This window comes from Lontra canadensis, unplaced genomic scaffold, assembly GCF_010015895.1.
Source record: "Lontra canadensis isolate GAN:19392208 unplaced genomic scaffold, GSC_riverotter_1.0 scaffold51, whole genome shotgun sequence".
NCBI lineage: Eukaryota > Metazoa > Chordata > Mammalia > Carnivora > Mustelidae > Lontra > Lontra canadensis.
In genome coordinates this window covers 1,103,783-1,123,980 of record NW_022631045.1, presented here as the reverse complement: position 1 = coordinate 1,123,980, position 20,198 = coordinate 1,103,783, and the positions used below count along the sequence as shown (strand labels likewise).

The following is a 20,198-nucleotide window of genomic DNA, read 5'->3' as shown; positions in this document are numbered from 1 at the left end:
CCTCCTTCTAGGTAATGCTAGAAATGGTCATAAAAAATATTATTTTCTTAACCATACATATGAATGCTATAGTCCTGAAAAATAAAGAGCTAAGTTTAGTAGAATACCAACCAAAGAAGGCAGTATAAACAAAACAATAAAAACCTGACCTTGGTGACAGTTTGTAGCTACTTGAACAAGTTCTGCCGAAGATGAGAAATTTGACAAGGACTTTCAGTAATGAAGGCACATAATATCAATTCATCATAATGTCAATGTTTAAGGTAAAACAATCAATTATTTTACCCATAAAATGGTTTATTTAGAAATAGCAGAGTAATTGTAATTTGGGACAAGCAATCTATAGCAAAAGCCATAGACAAGTCCAGAGAACAAAGGAAAGGAATACTCTTAGAGAAGAAAATAGGAAGGTGGAAGGGGCTGTTATAGAAAAAAGCCCTTTGGAGTGAACTGGCACTCCAAAATGTATTAGCTTTTTATTGGCTGTTGACCAGATCTCTCATCGGCTAGGCTGTTGGCATTGGACAAAATACAACATTCTTTCATGATGAAAATCCTCAACACATTGGGTAGAGAAGGAATATACCTCAACATAATAAAGGCCATATATAACAAATACACAAGTAACATCATATTCAAGAGTGAAAAACAGAAAGATTTTTCTCTAAGATGCGGAACAAAACAAAGGCAACCATTCTTACCACTCTTACCCAACATAGTGCTGGAAGTCCTAACCAGAGCATTTGGCAAGACAAATTAGTTATCCAAATGAGAAAGGAAGAAGTAAAATTGTCATTATTTGCAGATGATATGATCTTCTATTTGGAAAATCCTAAAGAGTAAACAAAAAAAGTAGGAACTGATCAACGATTTCAGTAAATTTTCAGGATATAAAATCAACATACAGATCAGTTGCATTTCTGTACACTAACGTGAAACATCTGAAAAAGAAATAAAGAAAACTGTCCCCCTTGTAATAACATCAAAAACAAAATACTTTGGGATAAATTTAACCAAGGAAGTGCAAGATCTGGGCAAGAGAAAACTATAAGACTTTGATGAAAGCAATTGAAGAAAACACAAACAAATAGAAAGACATTCCATATTTATGGATTGAAAGAATTAATATCTTAAAATGTCATACGACCCAAAGATATCTGTACAATGCAATCCTTGTCAAAATTCCAGTGTTTTCACAGAAATGGACAAACAAAAATCCTAAAATTTATGTGGAACTATAAAGTCCTCAAATAGCTAAAGCAGTCCTGAGGAAGAGAAACAAAACCAGAGACATCACAGTTCCTGATTTCAAACTATACTGCAAAGCTATAGTAGTTAAAAGAGTATGATACTGACATAAAAATAGACATTTAGTTGAAAGGAACAGAACAGAAAGCCCAAACATAACACCCACATATATGTTGAACTAATATTTGACATGGGAACCAAAAACACTCAATGGTGAGAGTATAGTCTTTCCTACAAATGATGCTGAGAAAGTTGGTAAACATGTGCAGAGAAAGGAAATTGGACCCTTATCCTATACCACTCACAAACATTAACTTGAAATGGGTCAAAGACTTACACAAAAAACTTGATACTGTAAAATTCCTAGAAATAAAACGTATGCAGAAGTTCCTTGACATTGGAATGGGCAATTTCTTTTTTATATGACAGTAAAAGCTCAGGCGACAAAAGGAAAAATATACAAGTGAGACTGTATCAAACTAAGAATTTTCTACACAGCAAAGAAACAACTGACAAAATGAAAAGACAAGTTGCAGAATGGAGAAAATATTTGCAAACCATATATCTGATAAGGGGTTGATATCCAAAATATATAAAGAACTCATGTAGCTTAATATCAAAAAGACAAACAATATGGTTTAAAAATGGGCTAAAGAATTAGATAGACATTTCTCTGAAGTAGATAACCAGATGGGCAAGAGGTACAAGAAAGGATGCTTGGCACCACTAATCATCAAAGAAATGCAAATGTAAGCCAAAATGAGATATCATGTCTTACCTGTTAGAATGGTTCTTATCAGAAAGACAAGAGATAAGTGTCAGTGAGGATGTGGAGATAAGGGAAGAAGGTTTTTCTTATCAAAAGTTGAGAAGGCTTTGGATGAGTTGCATTTGGAGATCTCAGTATCTGGCATGATGACATACCAAACTATAGCAAATATATTTAAGAATAGAAATATTTCAGCAATATCTGTTACCAAATAATAATAGCAATGATAAAATGCCATTCCTAATCCACAGTGTATAAAGTTTATTAGTTTTGTTTCAAACTAGAATAACTAATATTAAATGAGTTAATATTCCAGGGAAATAAAAATGAGAATTTCTAAATAGTGAAATATAAATCCTTCTCCAACGAGTGATATTTAGATTCCAGAAATTGTCCTAACTCCTACCTGAAAATACTTATAGGCGGATGTAGCTCTTTACATAGTTGTTTAATGCAAAGTAGTTCAGCATCTGAGGCCAAGGAAACTGCAATATCTTGGAATCTAGGGTAAAAATCTATAATAAAATCTGCTTATCTGGTCATATATTTATGGGATGGGAGACAGCTGGTCAAATAGGGTCATCCATGAGCAACTGCCCTGAAACCTGAACTGTGAACTAACTTTTATTTAATGTATGAATGCCTACCAGGTACAGTCTTTTTGATTGAGGCATTGGACATTGTTTAACTAGGCAAAATGTATAATTGATCCTATAAAAAAGTACACGTATAAGTGTAGAAGGCGTGCTAATCAGATGGACAATAGAAGAACTGGTATAAAACAGGACTGTTGCCAGCAAGTTTGAAAGTTGTGTCACCCAAATGATAATTTACCACAATTTTTCTTTCACTATGTATGTTTTTTAACTGAGACTGTCAGCTCATTAAAAGGAGACACTTTTTTTCAAAGTATTTTATAGCTTCTGAGTTACAAGCTCAGAGAATATGAATTCAATAACTATTTGCTGAATAAATTGATGAATAAAGGAATGAATAGTCTTACTTTGTGTCTAAACCTTCCTTTCTTCAAAATTACTATACAAAAATATATAAAGGAAATGAGAAGCTCTACAAAGAAAGTAGAACACCATAATTATAGCTCAAAATAAATTAGAGGAAAAATAGAAAATGCTTTGTAATTTACACCTACATTAACTGTGAATGTTAACAGATTAGGTATTCCATTTTAATTCACATAAATAAAAATGATTTAAATGATTAATAATGCTAAGATGAACTAAAAAAGAAAGAATACTGATTTTTAGCTAACTATACATTTTGACATAAAAAGTAGTAAAATTTCTAATTTCAATCTTCATATTATGTAAAAATGAAACTTTAAACTAATGTCATAATAGTTATTAATTCTTTTGGAATTAATTATGGAATTAATCATGGTAATATGACTCTCAGTACCACATTTGTTATAATTTTGCATATACTATCACATTTGTTAAATTACCTTGAACATTTAGTTAACTGATGTGATTATATAATTTTTGCCCTTTATATATGGCAGAGTAAAAAGAGATTATTTGTAGGTCTTTAGTTGCAACTAAATGAAGATTCTAAGGAAAATCATAGAATATGAGAAATAATAAATCTAAATAAGACACATCAATTATGATGAAAAGTGAAAATTCATTTCAATAATGCTTCTGAAAGAAATAATTTGTGTTATTAATATAATGTTTTTAAAAAATAATTTTCTTTTTTTAGAATAAGGATAAGATAATATTGTATAGGATAATATTGTTCTTTACAGATAAGAATATAACAAAAATAACATCTGCTTCCATACAATTTAATAGAATATATATGGGGGAAACAGGGAAAGCTTGGCTTGATAATTCCATTGCTTCATTTAAGTAATATAAATGTGTTGTGTGACCAAAATAAATATAGGGAAGAACATAAAGAGGAAAGAGGTTAAATTAGAATGAGCAATCATGACAGATCAATTTTGAAGTAGAAATGAGAAGAAGAAATTAGAGATGAAAAGTGCATAATGATGAATGTAAGGAATAATCATTGGTGACAATGGAACAAGTTTGAGGTAGCTAAGAAAAGAGTAAAACTTAAAAAGCCATTTGTGATTTCTGAATTATTGTTACAGAAATTTTTTTTAATTATTTTTATTAACATATAATGTATTATTTGCCCCAGGATACAGGTCTGTGAATTATCAGGCTTACACATTTCACAGCACTCACCATAGCCCATACCCTCCCCAGTGTTCATAACCCAACCACCCTGTCCATACTCCCCCACCCCACAGCAACCCTCACTTTGTTTTGTGAGATTAAGAGTCTCTTATGGTTTGTCTCCCTCCTGATCCCATTTTATTTCATTTTTTTTCCTTCCCTACCCCCAAAATCCCTCATTTTGCCTCTCAAATTCCTCATATCAGAGAGATCATATGATAATTATCTTTCTCTGATTGACTTATTTCACTCAGCATAATACTCTCTAGTTTCATCCATGTTGTTGCAGATGGCAAGATTTCATTTATTTTGATGGCTGCATAGTATTCCATTGTGTGTGTGTGCATACACACCACATCTTCTTTATCCATTCATCTGTTGATGGACATCTAGATTCTTTCCATAGTTTAGCTATTGTGGACATTGCTGCTATAAACATCCAGATGTGGATCACTACATTTGTATCACTACAGTTGTATCACTTTGGATCACTACAGTTGTATCATTAGGGTAAATACCTAGTAGTGCAATTCCTGGGTCATTGGGTAGCTCTATTTTCAAATTTTGAGGAATCTCCATGCTATTTTCCAGAGTGGCTGCACCAGCTTGCATTCCCACCAACAGCATAGGAGGGTTCCCCTTTCTCCGCATCCTTGCCAACATCTGTCGTTTCCTGACTTGTTAATTATAGCCATTCTGACTGGTGTGAAGTGGTATCTCATTGTAGTTTTGATTTGTATTTCCCTGATACTGAGTGATATTGAGAACTTTTTCATGTGTTTGTTGGCCATTTGGATGTCTTTTTTGCAGAAATATCTGTTCATGTTCTCTTCCCATTTCTTGATTGGATTATTTGTTCTTTGGGTGTTGAGATTGATAAATTCTTTATAGATTTTGGATACTAGCTCTTTATCTGATATGTCATATGTAAATATCTTCTCCCATTCTGTCAGTTGTCTTTTGGTTTTGTTAATTGTTTCCTTTGCTGTGCAAAAGCTTTTGATCTTGATGAAGTCCTAATAGTTCATTTTTCCTTTGCTTTCCTTGCCATTGGCAATGTTTCTAGGAAGAAGTTGTTGTGGCTGAGGTCAAAGAGGTTGCTGCCAAATTTCTCCTCAAGGATTTGGATGGATTCCAGTCCCACATTGAGGTCTTTCATCCATTCTGAGTCTATTTTTGTGTGTGGTGTAAGGAAATGGTCCAGTTTCATTTTTCTGCATGTGAGAATGATATTCACTGTGGGTTTTTCATAGATGGCTTTGATGATATTGATGTATGTACCCTCTATCCCTACACTTTGAGGAGTTTTGATCCAGAAAGGATGCTGTACTTTGTCAAATGCCTTTTCAGCATTTATTGAGTATCATATGGTTCTTGTTCTTTCTTTTATTAATATATTGTATCACATTGATTGATTTTCAGATGTTGAACCATCCTTGCAGCACAGGAATAAATCCCACTTGGTTGTGGTGAATAATCCTTTTAATGTACTGTTGGATCCTATTGGCTAATATTTTGGTGAGAATTTTCGCACCTGTGTTTATCAAGGTTATTGGTCTGTAATTCTTCTTTTTGATGTGGTCTTTGTCTGGTTTTGGGATCAAGGTAATGCTGGCCTCATAAAATGAAGTTGGGAAGTTTTCCTTCCATTTCTATTTTCTGGAACATTTTCAGGAGAATAAGTATTCTTCTTTAAATGTTTGGTAGAATTCCCCTGGGAAGCCATCTGGCCCTGGGCTCTTGTTTGTTGGGAGATTTTTGATGACTGTTTCAATCTCCTTACTGGTTATGGGTCTGTTCAGGCTTTCTATTTCTTCCTGGTTCAGTTGTGGTAGTTTATATGTCTCTAGGAATGCATCCATTTCTTCCAGGTTGTCAAATTTGCTGGTGTATAGTTGCTCATAATATCTTCTTATAATTGTTTGTATTTCTTTGGTGTTGGTTGTGATCTCTCCTCCTTCATTCATGATTTTATTAATATTGGTCCTTTCCTTTTTTGATAAGTCTGGCCAGGGGGTTATCAATCTTATTAATTATTTCAGAGAACCAGCTCCTAGTTTCATTGATTTATTCTATTGTTTGTTTGTTTTGGTTTCTATTTCATCGATTTCTGCTCTGATCTTTAGGATTTCTCTTCTCCTGCTGGGTTTAGGGTTTCTTTCTTGTTCTTTCTTTGCCGTTCTTTCTTCAGCTCCTTTAGGCATAGGGTTAGGTTGTGTACTTGAGACCTTTCTTTTTTCTTGAGAAAGACTTGTATCGCTATATACTTTCCTCTCTTGACCACCTTTGCTGTGTCTCAAACATTTTAAAAGAGTTGTGTTTTCATTTTCAGTTGTTTCCATGATTTTTTTTTCAATTGTTCTTTCATTTCCTGGTTGACCCATTCATTCTTTAGTAGGATGCCCTTTAGCCTCCATGTATCTTTCCAACTTTCCTTTCATGATTGAGTTCTAGCTTCAGAGCATTGTGGTATGAAAATATGTTGGGAATGATCCCAATCTTTTGGTACTGGTTGAGACCTGACTTGTGACCCAGGATGTGATCTATTCTGGAGAATGTTCCATGTGCACTAGAGAAGAATGTGTATTCTGTTGCTTTGGGATGGAGTGTTCTGAATATATCTGTGATATACATCTGGCCCAGTGTGTCATTTAAAACCTTTATTTCCTTGTTAATCTTTTGCTTAGATGATCTGTCCATTTCAGTGAGAGTGTTGTTAAGGTCCCCTACTATTACTGTATTATTGTCAATCTGTTTCTTTGATTTTGTTATTAATTGGTTTATAAAATTGGCTGCTTCCACGTTAGGGGCATAGATATTTAAAATTGTTAGATCTTCTTGTTGGACAGACCCTTAAGTATGATATAATGTCCTTCTTCATCTCTTATTATAGATTTGGCTTAAAATCTAATTTATCTGATATAAGGATTGTCCCTGCAGCTTTCTTTTGTTGTTCATTAGCATGGTAAATTGTTTTCCACCCCCTCACTTTAAATCTGGAGGTGTCTTTGGGTCTAAAATGAGTTTCTTATAGACAGCATTGGATGGGTCTCATTTTTTTTATTTAAATCCACTCTTTAGCCTATGACTTTTGATTGAGGTATTTAGCCCATTTAGATTCAGGGTAACTATTGAAAGATATGAATTTAGTGCCATTGTATTGCCTATAAGGTGTCTGTTATTGTATATTGTCTCTTTCCTTTCTGGTCTATTACTTCTAGGCTTTCTCTTTGCTTAGAGGACCCTTTTAAACATTTTCTATAGGAGTGGTATGGTGTTTGTAAATTATTTTAATTTTTGTTTTTCCTGGAAGATTTTTTACCTCTCCTTCTATTTTCAATGACATTCAAGGTGGATATAGTATTCTTGGTTGCATATTTTTCTCGTTAGTGCTCTGAATGTATCATGACAGTCATTTCTGGCCTGCCAGGTCTCCATTGATAAGTCTGCTGTCAATTTAATATTTCTACCATTGTATGTTACAGACCTCTTGTCCCAAATGCTTTCAGGATTTTCTCTTTGTCACTAAGACTTGTAAGTATTACTATTAGATGGCAGGGACCTATTTTTATTGATTTTGAGGGGGATTCTCTGTGCCTCCTGGATTTTGATGCTTGTTTCCTTTGACATATTAGGGAAATTCTCTATTATAATTTGCTCCAATATACTGTCTGCCCCTCTCTCTCTTTCTTCTTCTTCTGGAATCCCAATTATTCTAATATTGTTTCATCTTATGATACGACTTATTTCTGGAATTCTCCCCTTGTGGTACAGTAGTTGTTTGTCTTTTTTTTTTTTTTTTTTTTTGCTCAGCTTCTTTATTCTCCATCATTTGGTCCTCTATATCGCTAATTCTCTCTTCTGTTTCATTTATGCTAGCAGTGAGAGTCTCCATTTTTTATTGCACCTCATTAATAGCTTTTTTTATTTCAACTTGGTTAGATTTTAGTTCTTTTATTTCTCCAGAAAGGATTCTCTAAAATCTTCCATGCTTTTTTCAAGCCCAGCTAGCACCTTGATAATTGTCATTCTGAACTCTAGTTATGACATAATACCAGTGTCTGTACTGATTAGGTCCCTAGCTGTCGGTACTGCCTCTTGTTTTGTTTTATTTTGTTGTTGTTGTTGTTGTTTGTGTTGTGTTTTTTGCCTTTTCATTTTTATCAAGATAAGAATATATGAATGAGAGGGTAAAATACTGAAAGGGTGGCAAAGACCACAGAAAAACTTACACTAACCAAATCAGAAGAGACCTGAAACTGGGGGGAGAAGAAAGGTGGAGGAAATAAAAAAACTTAAAAAAATTATATATATGTATACCTATATATACATATAGATAATATAGATATGTATACATATATATATATATTAGACTGGTGAATAGAACAGAGCCACCCACTTGATGTTGGGTGTATTCCAGTCTCTTAGAAGAAATTACCTCCCAAAATTTTAAAGGAAAAAAAACATATATATATATATACAAAACTAAGGGTAAACAGGATGAAGGAATGGAATAGGAGTATAAAGATAAAATTTAAAAAAAATTCTAAAAAAGAAATTGATAAGATAAGTAGGTTGGAAAAAGAAAAAAAAGTGAAGAGAGAATATAGCTGGAACTACATTTAGGGTTTACTTTGATCTATTAGAAGAAATTACATCCCAAAATTTTAAAGGAAAAAAAAATCTATATGTATACAAAAAAAAAAAATAAGGTTAAGTACAATGAAGGGATAAAATATGACTATAACAATGAAAATTTCAAAAGATTTTTTAAAAAGGTTATTGATAAGATAAAATACTTAAACAGTATTAAAAGAGGAAAGAGGAAAAGTTAAAAAAATAGAATAAGAAAATAATAAAATTTTTAAAAAATTTAACTTTGCAAGACTAAATGATCATGGGGGGAAAAAAAAAAAAACATGAATTCTATGTGTTGATTTCCCCTAGCTCTGGAGTTCTGCAGTTCTCGTTGATTAGTGAACTTGCTCTTGGCTGGATATTCATGCTGATCTTCTGGGGAAGGGGCTTTTTGCAGTGATTCTCACATGTCTTTGCCTGAGGCAGAATTTCATCACCTTTGCCAGGGGCCAGGCTAAGTAATCTGCTCGGGTTTGCTCTCTGGAGCTTTTGTTCCCTGAACGCTTTCCATAGAGCTCTGGAGGACAGGAATGAAAATGGCAGTCTCCCAATCTCCCGCCCAGAGATAGCTGAGAGCTTGGGGGCCCATTCCTCAATGCAGTCTCAGAGAAAAGCAGTCAATCTCTTCTGTCTCCCCAGTCTTCAGTGGCACTCTGTGCTCACCCGGCCTGTGACCGAGTGTTTCTATCTCTGATGCACAGCCCCATTTGGAGTCTCCAAACCCACCAGATTATTGCCATGTGCTCCCATGCCACTACTCCCAGAGGAGGAAGGTGAGTCTCTCCGGATCTGCTGCTTGTTGGTTGCCTGCCTGAAGAGCAGTGGCCCGACTGTGCCTTGGATCATGGTTTAAGGTAACCCTGAGCTGAGAGCCCCCACCTTGGCTCTGTCCCTTAGCTGGCTCTACCATACTTTAACACCTTTGGTCTTTCTGTGACATCACAGGTCCTGAGACCACACTGTCTCCACAAGAGCTCCACCTCTGCTTAGCCTCTGGAGTGAGGTCCTTCAGCGGAGCAGACTTCTAAAAATTCTGTTTTTGTGCCCCTCCCCCTGCGGTCTATCTTCCCCTTGCTTCGGATTCACTGCTCCACACATCCTACCTTCCAGAAAGTGGTCAATTTTCTGTCCCTAGAATTGCTGCTCTTCTTTTCTTCTATCTCTTGTTCAGTTTGTAGGTGTTCAGAATGGTTTGATAACTATCTAGCTGAACTCCTGGGACCTAATACTATTTCAGTTTCCTACTCCTCTGCCATCTTGCTTCCTCTCTCTGTTTACAGAGTTTTAATTAAAATTGTTTAGCATCAGAGTTAGAAAAATGGGCCATTTTTTATGTCTTTTCCAGTGGGGAACAAGTTGCTATCCATTTACAGTTCAGTTTTAATTGAAAAGGAGAGGTAACGATAAGAGGTGAGAGAATATTTTCATCCTAGAAAATAGATGAGAGAGAAGATTGGATTAGGAAAATATTCCTATATTTAAAGTGTACAGGCTTTTGAAGATTTAGAAAATATAGTGTCAAGTAATACTAATCCAGACAAAACTAACTATAGTCTTGTTGCATTGCATTGCTTCTCAGCCTTTTGGCTAAGATCAAGTGTATAATCTTCTTGAGTGATGGCATTATGTATGTCATATTTGTTTTATAAAATGTATTTGACTTAGTACAATCAATTAATTCATTATGCCCATTTAAGAAAGGAGTCATTTGGGCTGAATAATCTGTGATGGGAATATTCATAGCAGTAGAATGGTCAAAGATTGATTTTAATCTGAAGTCTGTCTCTGGAGATGAGCCACAGTCCTGACCTGTTTGACTGATTTATCAACTTCTTGGACAAGGGCATAAATAGCTTACTTCTGCAGTGTGAGGGATATGAGAAAGAGAATGTGTGAAGACCTTTGAGGCAAAAATACAATGTAAACTATGAGGACGGTTGTGGATGGTGGGTTTTGTTTATATACTTTAAAAGATAACAAGAAATTTAATATACTGTAAGTTTCAATGTGTATTAGCTGTGGGTAAAAAAATTACACCCCAAAAAGTACTGCATGAAGAGAGTTATTGATTTCAGGAGATAAACCCAAGACCATGAGAGAATCCATGTGATATCTATATTATAATATTTGGATGTTACAGTTTAATAAGGACCTGAAGAAGAACAAGATACAGAGAACAGCTTTTGATAGAGATCTAGAGATTACAGCGTAGGGATGACTGGAAGAAATGAGTATATCTAACTTTACAAAATAAACTTAAAATGTAAAATAATAGTTACATTCCAACAGTTCAAAAATGAAGGAGGCTTATATTCATTGTATGTATTCTGATTGTAATAAGAAGTAGTCATTGAAAATTAGTGAGACACATTCCAAACATAGTATAAGGGACAACTAGGATTATTTCTGAATAGCATGCACTTCCTTATGACGTGAAAAAGTTCCTCCTTGTGGAAGCTTTCACACAAAGTTTTGATGTTTACTTGCCAAAGATTCATGGGGCAGATTCTTTGTTGGTTGCCTTAATTCTTTCTAATTTATCTTTGCCTAATTAGACAGCAGTAGGTGAAAATTATGAAATAGTATGTGATTTCTTAAGATTTTTAGGAGTGAGAATTCTATAGATGAAACATTTTGAAGGAAGAAGGAAGCTATGACCTCTTCTCAGACCCATGCCATGGGCTTCTCACTTCTTACCTCCACGTTTCTCTGCCAACACAATGGCCTGACTCATATTAGGAACTTCCCTGCCCATCCATGTTCAGCTTGTATGGAGAGACAAATACCTGAGATTCTTTTCATATTTTTTTCCTCAAATTACTGAGTAACCAGTGGACTGTAGAATTGGTCAGCTGACCCTTGCATTGGTTATCCCTCCTTCTTTGCTTTGTTCTCTGCCCTGTGGTGTCCTACTCTCTTTTATTCACACCTAATTTTTTTCTCTGGTCCCAGTCTAAGAAACATGGTTAAGAGAGTTATTACATGTACCTAATTTATTTAGGTTTATCAATTTAACTTGGTTCTTTGGAAATACATTCTAGGATAATATTCTATTTGATTAAAAAGTAAGGCTATTTCATGAGATTTCACATTATTTTTATATAGAAGCATTTTTCAAATATTCCTTTCTCTCTCTCTTTTAAGTGGGCTCCACACCCAATGTGCAGCCCAACACGGGGCTTGAACTCATGACCATGACATTGAGACTTGAGCTGAGAGCAAAAGTTGGATGCTTAACTGACTGAACCACTCAAGTGCCCCATTTTCTCTTTTTTTATTGAGGTATACTTGACATATAACATTATATTAGTTTCAGGTATACAACATAATGATTACATATTTGTATACAACACAAAATGATCAAGTGGTGATTATTTTTAGTATGTCTTTTGACGTGAGAAATAGGTAATGTAATATACCATTTTGCCTATGATAAAAATAAGAATAGCAATGTTTTTTATAGTAATATCCAAATAAATATTTTGTCCATGGTTACATGTTGTCAGAGTTTTGTTGTATATTTTAATTATGGATATGTAAGTAAGTGCTCTACTTTTAGGAAAGCAATTTTTATTAAATCAGTGGTTAGGGAAAGGTCACATATCTACAGTTACTTTATTTACTTATGTATTTATATGTTTATTTAATTATCAAATATTTATTATGTCTTCTATGTGCCAAAAATAGTTTCAAATGCTATAAAATTTTTGATGTATAAATGTAGAATTATTTTTCTTTAGTATTATCATCTGAAAATAAGATACCACAGATGCATTAGTCTGTAAATAAGTATAACAAATTCCTCCCTCTGCCACTTCTCCTCTCCATTGCTTTTTGGCCCATTGATTGACTAAAATATCTACACCAATGTTTGATGGATGTATGCATGCAAATGTGAGTGGAACTTGCTCATTTGAACAATTCCAGGTTTACAAATTCCTGACCTGTGAAGAAATTTGTAAACTCTTTGAACAAGATTGTTTCAAAGAGTTCTGTATGACTATATACTTTCTTTAGGATTTATGTTGCCAGCAGTGAATACGTTGGTATAATGTGCCATTTGAATGATTATATTGAGCAACTACTAAGGTTTGGGGTTTTAAACATCAATGTGAATGATACAGTGTTTACATTTTTTAAAATACTTGTATACAGGGACAGTTTTATTTCTGAGATGCATCTGTGTGTTAATCAGGGTTCTCCAGAGAAACAGAACTGATAGAACATTCAGACATACAGAAAGAGATTTATTATGAGGGATTGGCTCACATGATTATGGAGACTGAGAATCCCCTGATCTGTCATCTGTGCCAAGGTAGAGGCACAGAAGAGCCAATGGTGTGCTTCCAGTACAAAGGCCTGAGAACCAGGAGAAACAGTGATGAGACTAATGTAAGCAAAAGTATTTTTTTTCCACAGAATAATGACACAGTGTATTTTGATATCCTCTTTTTTTAAAAAAACTTACTTAGACTTAAAGCAGAAACAAGAGTACATGTGCATTTAAATTATTCCCATTTCTATTATAGTTTTAAAGAATCTGATTCCAGAAAGATTTTGCTTGTGATAGAAGAAGTTGAAAAGGGGTAAATCATAGCTCTAGCTGTCTGTGGTGCAGAAGTATAAACTCATCAATCAGAAGACTGATATCTTAGAAACTCATACAAAGTCAGCAAGCCTTGGGGCACCTGGGTGGTTCAGTCAGTTAAACATCTGACTCTTGATTTTGGCTCAGGTCATGATCTCAGTGTTGTGGGATTGAGCCCTGTGTGAGGATCCTGTTTGGGAGTCTCTCTGCTTCTCCACCTCTCAGCCCCTCTTCTCTTAAAAAAAAAAAAAAAAAAAAAAAATTACCTGGCATGATACTACTTTGTTATCTATCCTCATATTCAAGTTTAATACATGAATTTACATAATGGTATATGATTTCATAGGTCTAATTTAAAATTAACATATACACTTTAAAAAATACTTAACCCTAAATTACATTGTATTTTTGATTTAGGATTTGATAAATATAAATCTGAGAACATTGCATTTATTACCTTAAGCAGTATTGCTTATTGCCCTGCCAGTTGGCAAACTCATTGTACTGGAGAACGAAGTTGCAAGTGAGATGCATTATCTTGTATTCATTATGAGAGAACAATTGTTACTGTGTTTGGTAAAAGGGATGCAGATTTAGCACAGATTACCCATTTGTATTCAACAGGACCATTTGCTGAAATCACTCCTTCTCTGTTCACTGTTGCTTTTATTGAGACCATCAGGATTTACTTTTTCTAAAGTGCCACTGTTGTGTGTATAAAGTTGATTTGGTTATATGTAGTTGTTCTGCCAGTGCATGCTGAAGAAAATTTAACGCCTAACCAGAAACCTTTTCTTTGTATAGTTTAGGTTTATTACCAAGCCTGTTTGTATACAAGTGGTGGGTATTTCGGGATGATTGTGTAGATTCTGGAATGGTAGAATTGTTGCTCTTGGAAAACAGTCTTCAAGTAGGGTTTATATTCAGACATTTTTCATAATGTTTTGGATATTTAGTCAATTATTATGCATTTTAAATATTAGAACTTTTTATATTAATAGGGATATGCAGGCTATTGGGATTATAGAAAACCAGGTGCAGACGTTCATGCTGATGTTTAGGAAGGGTGCTTGGAATATTCTAATAAAAACTTTAGGGCTGTTATGAAAGTTAAATAGTATACACTAAAATTGAAAGCCATTATTAAAAGTATTGGAAAAGTAAGTAAATTAAGAATTTTAGATGTTCATGTTTCTTCGATTTCTCTTAGAGTTACCATTATCCTCCTAGAAAGCCGATGAGAAATATCAATTATTCTGTACTCCTGCCTCCTCTTCTCCCTTTCTCCACCATGTTCAATACATTGCCAGCCCTTTGTGCCTTAACGTAAAATATTCGTCAAATACCTTCTTTCATTTTGTTCTGAATATCACTGTTCTAAGACATATTCTTAGCCTTTAACATGGCAATTACATCTTTCCAACAGTTTTCCTTTCTTCCAAACATGTCCTCAGTCCATTCTTCATTGTGACATAATAGTTTTGTTTTAGAATAAGAAATTATCATGACACTACCCAGTTGGGGAAAAAAAATGCCTGTCTTTAGTGATTTCAAAATAAAATACAAAGTTCTTAGTATAACCTGCAGCATTATAACTGATATAACTAAAGACTGCTTCCCAGCCTGCCTCTCATCCCATCCCTTGAGAAACTTATACTCCGGTCACATCTTCCTCTTCTCTTATGATTATTTCAGCCTGAAATAGCCTTTGTCTAGGCTACAGCTGTGAATCTTACTCAACTCAGTGACATGCAGATCAAATACTCCACCTTTCAGATCTTCAGAGTAGCTGTCAACTTCCCTTTCCACTAGTAAATTGATACTATTTTTATTCTGTCATAATGTATAGTTATTTGGTTATTTTAAAACAGCGCCCATCTCACTGATTTGCCCAATACTTCTATAATAGTAGAAAAACATTTAAATTTTTTTAAATGACTATTTGACAATAATAATACTTATTATAAAATAATTTTAGTAACAACTGATATTTGTGTAATGGTGAGTACATCATAGAAGATATTCTACGCACTTTATATGTTAGTTCATTCAGTCATTACAACCACAGTAGGACTTACTACTGTCCATGTTTTTCAGGAGTAAAAAACTGGAAACAAAGTTTCTGCATGAGACAAAGATCTGCATGTCACTGAGTTGAGTAACATTTAAAGCTGTACCCTATAGATAAAGGCTATTCCAGGTTGAAATAGTCATAAGAGAAGAGGAAGATGTGACTTTGCTGAAGTCTCAAAGTGCCAGAAAGATATTTGAACCTTGACAGTTACACTCTAGAACCACAGTGTTAATTACTGCGTTTACTGCTCAATAGGTAATTTTTAAAAATTCTTATTTTTCTAAAAACGTCGATCAATTTGTTTTTAAAAATGGGGCTAACACTTTATTTTATTGTTTGTATTTTTTTAAATGAAGTATGAGCTTATTTTAAGTTGACTGACTTACTGAAGAACATTTTCTATTCTTGTAAATGCTGTTTAGAATACAAATTCTTGAGTCTGTCTACAATTATCAACAGTTTTATAATGCTACATTGGATTTTCTGTTTTTGAGATTCCTGGTGCTCCAGTATTTTTTAACTACTTTAGTTGATTAAGATCTAAAGAAGTGAACTATACTGCCATTTGCTTTGGGATGGATCTTATAGCAATCAAACACTTAGGAGTTTCAGAACAGAATTGCTAACATTTAAATAAAGGGAATCACCCATATGTCAGGAGCTCAACAGAACTGGAATAGAGAGCTGAGCTGCCAGGTGCAGAGGAGCTGATTAAAGCAAAAAGCTAAAATTAAAAGAGATAAACTTTTAATTATGAGGGTGATGGTATAAGCAAGTCTAAAACCTGAGAAAGCACTGAGTATCCCTTGTTTAATTTTTCTGCACAGAATGGAAAACAGTGGAAGGTAAGGTGAGCCATCTCAGATGTGGCAGTCATCTCATGGATAAAGGGAGTCTTGAAGAAAAAGCTCGGTCATTTTATGGAATCTAAGTCAGGGGGAGGAGAGCAGAGAGGTTAAGAGTTTAAAAGTACTGGGTATTGAGTGAGAGTAGAAAAGCACCTTCAAGTTTTCCTCTTTCTCTGTCCACAAGAAGTACTTGAGGAAAGATACTTTAAAAAGACCTCTGCACAAGACCTCAGGGAGAGAGAGAGAGAGAAAGACCTAGGAAATGATGGCACCAGAGCTAGGAGTGAGGGAAAGAGCATGACTGGCCAGGAGTCCCTGAGTCCTGACTCCAACTCCCTTCAGAGACTGAAGTGCAGTGGCTGTTCATTGAGTCTAGTGTGGGGAGGACAGCTTTCCCTTAAGGTCTGCAAGGCAAAGGCTTTCTAACTGTCTGTGTTTGGGCTTGAAAATCACATATGGGTTTTCAGACAGGAGCTGGGTTCCTCACTGAAATAATGACAGTAATAATAGCATAAACTTATGACTGGCTCATAATAAGCCAGGTATTGCCCAAGGCACTTTATTTATATTAAGTCCTTTAGTCCTTTTTTACAACTCTACAAATGTATTAGTATCAATTCACTATTACTAATGAGGAAACTGAGAAACCGAAGAAATGCAACTTGCTCAAGGTCACACAGCCAGCAAATGGAGGCATTTCAAAGATCATATTTGAAACGTTTATATAAAGTTTTCTCTAATAGTAACCACTCAACAGAGTTTCTTGAATAAAGAGAAACCTGAATGAAGGGAAGAAATTTTACAAATAAACCAGTGAGTCTTCAGTGCATTATATTGCTTCTAGTCTAATTGTACTATGTAGACATAGATATACAAGAGCAGGACAAGTATATAAAAAAAAGTATATGTTAAATTTGGAAATATGAATTCACAGTTTTATATTTTGTATAAGTTTCTTCTGGTAGAGTGGTTGCTGATATAATTTTCTAAATAACACCCGAAGAGTTTCCTTGGTGAAACTGTTTTTGTCATATTGAGGATTCTCCTTGGTATTTAGGTAGAGGTGAAGATCCCTTGAATGTGGCAGTATTGAATAAACTATGTGAAAGAAGACCAGAAGTCTGGTTGAGCTGAATGGCAGGCATCAAAAACAATGATAGCAAAGAGTTTTGCTCAGAATAACTGATACTGTAAGAATACAGCACATGTATTTGTCAATTGTTATGTAAAACAAAATATAAACCGAAGAGTGATATTAAAAGGAAGTACTAATATTACCAGTTTGAAAGCCAGGCAGACTAGGACAGCAACATAGCAAACAAAGGAACACATAAGAAAAAGTCTCCTTAAACTTGTGAAACATAATCTAAAAAGATAATACCACAAATCTAGAGCTTGAAGGGTTTAAATGCAGGAAACCTGTGTCAGAGGCATAGCATCTAGCTAGCAGGTATGGGGATGACCAGAAAGAATGGCCTCGATAGTAACTATATCAGGCTCTTCAAAGATAGGAAAGAGCTCTGTATATATTTCTTACGCAGGAGAAAAACTAGTGGAGGACTGTGATAATTTTCTCATAACATAGTGAAATTACTTATGGCATTATATAAGGTGATATTCCTTTCCTCACAAATAATAGCACTGGATTTCTTTATCAGGGTTAATGTGTGTTTCTGTGTGAACTAGATTTTTACTGCCTTAAGATAATTAGAGAATTATAATCTGCATTTCCCAGGTGAGAAAGTCAAATCAGAAAAATAATAATTATGTGTCTGTGTGTGTGTGTGTGTGTGTGTGTGTGTAAAATGTAATGGTTGAAATATGGGTGGTTGATAGTAAAATCAAACTCAAGATTCTAAACACTATAGGTCAGTATTCTATTGTGTTGGGGTTTAAGAGAGGAAAGTAATATTTAGTAACTATCTCTTATGGACCAGTCATTATGACAGTTGCTTGGTATATGTGAAATCATTTAATTATCCTTCAAACCAATAAAATCTAAAAAACAATATTACTTAAGACTAGGTGTTCTCTTTGTCCCTGTGTTACAAAATTAAAAATTAACTTGGCTGCCTGCTTCAATAAATATGGGCTTGTGAAAGAAGACTGCAAACAAATTAAAAAAAAAAATACTTACCAAGATTAACCTCTTTCTCTTCAAGATGCTTGCCATGCTATGAGCACCAATATAAAATTATTGTCATAAATTGTGACCACCTTCATCTAGTCCCCTTCCTTGTAAGGTCCTTCTTAAAAGTGCCAACTCCAGGTTCTAAAATTCTTTAAAAAGATCATCCTCTAATTTCCCCACATAGAGATGCTTCTAAATTTCTGTCAAAATGGAACTCACCACACTGAAATAGGTCCAATAAATTATTTTGCTCATTCAACAGATTTTAAGGATGGTATTTGAGGAATCCAGTATCACATCCATTACATAATTTTATTTATTAATAGTTTATTCTAATGGGAGAAATTATGTTTCACAAAACTTTTAAATTACTTGCTTAGGGTCACAAATATTTCAAGTTGAGAAACCTGCATAAGACCATGGTCTTTTATTTTCCAATGGCCATCATCTTTGCATAACTTGAAATTGGCTTCATGAAGCCAGTTTCATATTTGCTTATTCCTGGCACAAGTTGCACTGTTTTTCCATTAGATATAAGCTTGGGTAATATACGTTGTTTTTTTTTTTTTTTTTTTTTTTTTTTTTTTGGAAAGAGAGAAAGATCACAAGCAGGCAGAGAGAGAGAGGGGAGGAAGCAGGCTCCCCACAGAGGAGAGAGCCCGACGCGGGGCTCGATTCCAGAACTCTGGGATCATGACCTGAGCCGAAGGCAGAGGCTTTAACCCACTGAGCCACCCAGGCGCCCCATAATATACGTTTTTAAATGGCCTTTGGATAGGTTGAACTATTAAGCTGATTATTCAGATGTGATATTTGAACAAGTTATCTGAACAAAAAAAATATTCAAAATAAAGATAGGTGTATTAAAAAAGAATAATGATTTCAATGCTTGGTATCTACAGAAGATAATTTCTGGCTTTATTTTGTGCCGGGTAACATTCTATTTTAAAAACATATTTATATTCTGAAAATTAATGTCATTTTTGATATTAACTGACCTCAGTTTTAAGTTGAGAACTCAGAATAACCTTTTAACTGAAGCTTAGAACATTCATACTGAGACTCTGAATAACTTCAATTTGTCTTTGAACACAACCTTTGCAGAATGAACACAAAAATGCTCCTAGGCTCCCTTTCTATCCCTTTATCATGGATGAATGACTTAAAGATCACATCATCACAAGCTTCAGAAGCAGCCTTTAACTTTTAACCACTAAAAATCTCAGATTTATATGAAGTCTGCAGAATTCCCATGGATTTTAGGGAAAAAATACATTATTTAAAAAATTAATTTAATCAAAAAGGTAAATGAGAGATGGAGCACATTCAAATGGGCCACATAGGATTCTTATCCTTATATCCATGAAAATGTAAACTGTTTTTCTTTCATTTTCAGATTTTAGTAAACTCAAATGACTATTTGATGTAATAGAATTACTATCATTAAATATATTAATGGTAAATTATATAGAACTGACCAATAATGTATTCAGCATTCTTTATCTGTAACTATCACAATTTCTCTGAGAGAAATTTACTGTGATTTTATATACATATCCATTATAATCTTAATAAATATAGTAATTCTGGTATTTTTGTGAGTTTATTTTGTTATTGTTTACTCATACAGTTAAGAGCTTTGCTCTTAAACTGACTGTGAAAGAGTAATTGTTTAGATTTTATTTATTGAATGAACTA

At 34.2% G+C, this 20,198-nt stretch overlaps 1 pseudogene; it reads left to right on the top strand.

Annotated features, from left to right (window-relative positions):
- Positions 1-10,426: 10,426 nt before the first annotated feature.
- LOC116877401 lies at positions 10,427-10,534 on the top strand (annotated as a pseudogene).
- The last annotated feature ends 9,664 nt before the right edge of the window (positions 10,535-20,198 follow it).